This window comes from Octopus bimaculoides, chromosome 3 (genome assembly GCF_001194135.2).
Source record: "Octopus bimaculoides isolate UCB-OBI-ISO-001 chromosome 3, ASM119413v2, whole genome shotgun sequence".
Taxonomy (NCBI): domain Eukaryota; kingdom Metazoa; phylum Mollusca; class Cephalopoda; order Octopoda; family Octopodidae; genus Octopus; species Octopus bimaculoides.
In genome coordinates, this window is record NC_068983.1 from 1759848 (window position 1) to 1766703 (window position 6856).

Consider the following 6856-nt stretch of genomic DNA (forward strand, 5'->3'; position numbering starts at 1 on the left):
ATATATATACATATATATATATATGTATGTATGTATGTATTTATGTAGGAATGCTCTAAATATATCGAAGATTGTATCCCTAGTGACGAATGACGTACATAACAATGTAAAAGTCAGTCAACATGACGACCAAAAAAAAAAAAAGAAGCAAAATACGAACGTCAGCTTTGAGCCACGCCACCCAAACAAAATTGCTTATGAGAGAGGTCAGTTACCTACTCACCTAAATATCACCCAATTAGTTCCTAAACATAGCTATAAACTACTGCTAGCGTTAGAGATTTTGCGGAATATTAAGATGGAATGATAATGCAGCTAAATGATAGATAGTGCAGGAGAATAGCGGAGGATGTGGAATGGAGGAAAGCAATTAGTTGAATGTCACATGTTGACGATCATCAACAGACAAGTATCTCCTAGCAACTACATTAAAATGGAAAACCCCCAAAACGATGAATATATACAAACACACCACACAAGCCATGCATAGGTGTGTGTGTATGTGTGTTTGTATGTGTCTATCTGTGTAATGAATTATTTAATAATAGATGCTATTTTAAAGCGGATGAGTTAAAATTTGTAAAATCAGGAAATTATGAGTAAAAAACAACCAGGTCGCAAAACAATCGATAGAACACATAGAGAACGGATCTGATCTGACCGAACAACTGACATATAACCGATGCATCGAAAGTGGAGGAGTACATTAGGCACCAGTTGAAATATGTTATAGGAAGAACATAGTAGGGACGAACAAGAGAGATTTTGATTTTTAGGTATATTGTATTATTAACAAATATAGTTGATCATGTTATGTATAATTAATTCAGAGTTGTTCGTTGCGCTCCAAGCAGAAGTTAAAACGTCTAATTGTAATGGAGACGTAAACTCAGTCATTTGTAATAAATATGGCTATGGTATAAGCACACACACACACACACACACACACACACACACACACACACACACACACACATCTTCACTAATATGCGTATTACGCATTACACAATACGAATTGCTCTATAAATATATATATATATATATATATAAATACATACATACATATACACTTGACAGAAAACATTCAGTGCAGTGATTGTTTGGTACTGTAACTAGACATGTTCAGTCAGACGTATCAGTCTTAACCTACGACATCAAACATCGTCACTTGAAACTAACACACGGACGTTACAGGGAACCTACAAAAGTTTCTAAAACCAGCCATGTGACTATCCTTTAGCAATCAAGCCCTATCCAATACATATACTAATATGAGCCATGACTTTCCTATAGAAATAGAACACACTTCAAAGACTAGTCAGGAATAAGACAGTTGCGACATAAGCCAAGTCTTTCTATTTCAACATTTTAATAATCCGTTTAAACTGTGAAACCGATTAAATCTTTAAATATTGAAGACATTTTTTGACAATTCTCAGCGCTTTTTCAACTACTATTTTTCCTACCTGTATATATATATATATATATATATATATATCTATATATATATATATATATATACATGTGTGTGTGTGTGTGTGCATGCAGTGAGAGAGGGGAGGATGGAGAGAGTTGAATTGGGTATGGTGTTTGAAAATGCACCTGAATCTCAGAACGTGCTGTCGTTCTTAAATTCTGTAACAATTTTATTCACATACCAAACTAGTTTCGGCAATTTTTTCTTCATTCTATTTATTTATTCATTTATTTATCTAGCTATTATTGTTCGCTTACCAGTGGTAGAAATATATATATAAAGGGTTTAGGAGAGTTTAAAATTACAAGGCAAAGATTGGACAAACATGTTTAAATCAAATGTTGAAAAGCTCACAGAAATTTCAATGAATTTCACAAGGATCTATAGTAATATCAATGTAAATGTTTGGAGATCATAAATATACATTATTGAAAGTTCAGTTATTGAGTTTTTATATAAAAAAATGTAGAAAAGAAAGAGAAAATGGTGGAGAGAAAGGAAGAAGTTTTTTTTTTTTTACAATTTTTGTTGTGGTGTAGTTCTTTTCCCAATTTCAGTCCAAGTGCACTGGTCTCACCACCTTCACGGCTTGTTGGATTTCGAAGGGTTTTGGGTTCGAATCTTTTAGTATGTGTATGTTTTTACGGAAGACGATCCAATTTTCGATTGGTTATAATGTCTTATTCTTTTTCTCGTGGATGTTTCGGTCAAAATATTTTTGTTTTTGACAAAGTGTAATGTTTTGGTTGGCTGGCTTCCTTGTGAAGTTCATTCCTTCTTGATCACAGTCAAGGAAGAAGGCTGGCTGGTTTTAGGATACGCGACATCACTTTATTTTGATCCAAAATATTTATGTTTTGGCAAAATCCAACGTTCTGCCTGGTTGACTTCCTGGTAGAGAATCGGTAATTTGTTTTTTGCCTGATGTACATCTAGCGTTCTGGTTCGTTGGTTCCCTTCAGAAGTCACTATTTTTTTTTTCAGAAAGTCTCGTTTTGACCAGAGAAATATTTCGTTCGTTTCGTCTGAGGTGACGTCAGTAACTGATGTTTGAGAATATGTATAGCAATCTGGTGTTAGGGTTTCGAATCCTTGAGGAAGCCTGCTATTGAAACTTTTCGAATTATATCTGTTGTCTCTGGTAGTTTTTTTTTTTCTGAATAAATTGGGTTTTCACTTTCCGGTGTGTTATTATAGGATATTTAGTTTTGGTTTGTATTTTTTAATGAACACACCTTTCTTATTCAATCGGAATTGTGTTGAAGTATTTCCGGTGCATTCATAGAGACCGTCAATATGGCATTTTGAATGTATGTTTGCGGAACATTGATCTAAGCGTTTACTTACTGGAATTTTATTGGTTGTAGGCCTGGGTATCGTCAATTTGTCACTCGAGATCAAACGCGTTTCATCAATGTAGTCCCCTCCACATCAAACACATTAGAAAACATAAATAAATTAATTTATTGAATGCAGAGTTGAAATGATTTTTTTATGGTAAATATTGACCTGACTTGAAATCATATGTTGAAACTTCCATAAGACTGATGCAGATCCTACAGTTAGGGCGGTTGTATATTTTTTTTAATTAGTGGGGTTGTAGTTTTGCTCGACAATTTGACAGTAGTTGGTTTTATTATGAAGTATTAGGCAATCATTAACTTCTTTATCAAATAGTTCTTCAGTAACTCGAAATGTACTACAGAATTCCTGGATATCATTCTGTATCTTATTTAAATTCTATTTTTGTGGTACTGGGTTGAACTTCAGTCCTTTTGAGAGAATTTTGTTTTGTTGACTTGATAAGATTTTAAGAGAGAAATTTATAATGTTCAGAACCTAACATTTGGGTGTGGTACCACCGACTGACCCGGTTTCGGCCCAGTTTGCCTAAAAAATGGTTCCTTTGTATTTGATGCATGTAATTAGTGTTTCTGTTGATTGTCATTTTGCTAACCTTTGACCTTTTGAAGGTTTTCGGTTGTTGTCGGTTCTGTTTCTCATTTGGTCATGTCCGAAATAGTTATTCCGGAGATGTTATGCCTAGGACGTTGGTGGTTTCTGCGTGTGGAGACGTTTTTGTGTCTTTGAAAAGGGATATTTTGTTTTCTGGGTAAGGAAGCAATGGAATTTCCCACGTATGATTAGTATTTGGGTTGTTAATCGATGGTACTCTGGGGAGGGTATTGGTTATTTCATGTTTCAGATTGGCGTTGGGAATTCTTCTTTTTTTTTTTGTTGGTACTGACTTCGTTCCTCTTGTGTGAAATTAGGAAGTTTTAAAATTTTCATTAAGAAAGATTAAATGATTGATATTCTTCTTTAAACTTTTCTGATAGTGATTAAACCAATCATTGTTGTTACCCATTTTTGAAGAGAAACCAGTTCCTCGTTTGCATAGATTCGTTTCCAGAGTCGGATATTGTTATCAAAACATTTCCATTCAGCAATTTCAAACGTTTCTCTCCGTGTATATATATATGGAGAAAAGACTTTGAAATTGCGAGAAACACTGAATCGGAACTTCATATGTGTGTGTGTTGTTTGTTGTTATTGTTGTTCTTATTATTGTTGTTGCTGTTTTTGTTCTTGTTGTTGTCATAAAAGAAAGCAAAAACCTTGTTAAATATAACTACCTAAATTATCCTGGTTGAAACAATAATTTCTTTCGCCATGTTACAGGCTGAAAACAAGACTGTTTGTCAGTTGTCTTTGTGCAGATGACGTTTAAACAAGAATTATGGTTAAAGAAGACAGGAAGGAAAACACAAGGGAAATGGTCAACATTGCAATAATTTGATGCTAACAGTTTACTATGTGTCCGGTGATTCTCGTCTTGTTTAAATGCCATCTGCATAAAAAAAAAGACAAACAGTTTTCTTCTCAGCTTGGAAAATGGCGAATATAATATTTCGACCAGGAAGATATGTAGATTTTATTATAACATTACCATCATTCTTTTAGCTTATCGATTGCTTTTCTAATTGTTGAAGTTTTACCACAAAATACATATACATATGAGAAGTAATCACTTGCTATATCGCGGCCTCAGTACATCGCGGGATTTTCTGGCTAATATATGTACATTTACATCGCCGACTCCTCAGTATATCGCGGGTATTTGCGGCTGATAGGTATTTAGATTTTTATAGATATTAATTATTTCTGTGGTGAAATAAGCATTTTCACACCTAAAAATTAATAAATTAATAAATTAAAATACAGTAGAGTACTACACTGTATAATACATTAATTAAAGTATTTTTTTTAAAGTACATAGTGTACTGTAGATGAGTTAACAAAGAATCGCACATACTGTATGGAAAACGAAACTCGGGATGTGTAGTGTTATTTTCTGATTGTGTGGAATTGTTTTGCATTTGTGTGTAAAGTTGTGAATTTATTCCAAGCCCTACGATGTTGCCCAAACGTTCTGTACCTTGTAAAGCTTCTGGCAGTGGAACCAAGCGCCAGAGGAAGATGATTACTAAAAAACTATACAGTACAGTACTGCTTCTACTTAGCGGATTTCCACTTATCGGGTAGGGTTTTGAAACGTAACACCCGCGATAGTCGAGGGATTACTGTCTGCACACACATACACACTTAAACCACACGCGCGCACACACACACACACACACACACACACACACACACACACACATACACACATATTGTTACGAAGGAGAAATAATGTTGATGATTGCTGGACTAAACTGAAACTTGTTTCACATTTTTCTTTGATTTGGTGGACGATTTGAACTCTAAAGGAACGCACAGTACCCGTTGGTGATGTAAAGATCGCAGAGTATAAACATGGCAGCATAAACAAACAATAAAAAACACAATCAGTGAGAAGTTGGCTTCGGAAACTGTAAGTGACAATTTAGCAACGACCCTGGTGTCGATTTGTTCGACTAAAGGCGGTGCTCCAGCATGGCCGCAGTCAAATGACCGAAACAAGTAAATGAATAAAAGAATAAAATACATATTGGTTGGTGCATAATTACTGCGGCTTATTTTCAACAAATTTTAATCAACTAAAACAATAACAACATGTAACAAAAACATCTTTGAATGATTATTCCGGAGCATATTCACCCTCTACTTCAATTACTGCTTCCTATTTGCTTGGCAGACGGCCAGACCGTCATTTAAAGATGTTTTGTTAAATAGTGTTATTGTTTTTGTTGAATAAAATTTGTTGAAAAAAGCCGCAATAATTATGCACCAACCAAATATGGTAAAATATTCATCGTAACTTGCAAACCCGTTATTATGCCCAGGCACAAATAACGTTAGTAAGAAATATAAAAACAATTTTGCTGCTTGGAAGTGATTTGAAATTTCAGTTAAATTTCCCTCAAATTATTTCTAAGCATCTTAACAAATGAAGGACATTTTTCACAATATATCTTTTATTATACAGGAAAAAAATTTAACGGTAAGAGATAAAATAATTTTGGCCAAATTTCTGCGGGATTATGCTTCTCCGGCAACCACAGATTTAGGAGTTCATTCTCTACTATTCATATTCGTGGCACTTCGTCGGTTATGAAATGCTCGTGAAAAGAACGTGCAAGTGGCTGAGCACTCCACAGACGCGTGTACCTTTAACGTAGTTATCGGAGAGATTCAGCGTGATACAGTGTGTGACAAGTGTGTCTCTTTGAAATACGGGTACAACAGAAGCAGGAAGAAAGTGTCAGAGAATTTTGTGGTGAAAGAGTACAACAGGGTTCACCACCATCCCCTGCCGGAGCCTCGTGGTGCTTTAGGTGTTTGCGCTCAATAGACAATCGCAACACCCAGTCTAGGAATCGAAACCGCGATCCTACGACTGCGAGTCCGCTGCCCTAACCGCTGGGCCATTGCGCCTCCACACTATTCATATAATGGGAAACACCTAACTCGTATTCATAATGCTTATGAAGAGTATACAACAATGCTGCAAAGAACCAGCAGAGTCTACAAATAATCCTGTTTCTCTGGCAATCAATCGTTCAATAGATAGGCACTGCGTGTATATATTTAAATCTACACACAGACACACATACACAAATATTTGTGTAAAAATACATGTACGTGAATTACTATGCCTGTCTCTATATACAGGTACTAATAGTGAGTTTAATCCATGTATGCGTACGTTTGTAGTTGCTAGTTTGTTTAATGGTAAATGTCAATGTTGGCTTTTCAGATTTCCGAAGTAACAGGTTATATGTCAGTCAAGGCTTTCACCTTTTCTTCATTTACACTGTTTCAAGTCGTACCACTTCCATACGCCATCAACACTTCTTCAGTGCACACATATATACATATATGTGTGTCTGTGTATGTGCGTGAGCTTGGTTGTGGGGGCGGGTATATATATATATA

General features: G+C 35.3%; 1 protein-coding gene across 8 annotated transcripts in view; it reads left to right on the forward strand.

The window, feature by feature from the left end:
* LOC106877248 (neuropeptide S receptor) overlaps window positions 1–6856 on the forward strand; it is a 543162-nt gene that overhangs the window by 120346 nt on the left and 415960 nt on the right. The window lies entirely within an intron of this gene.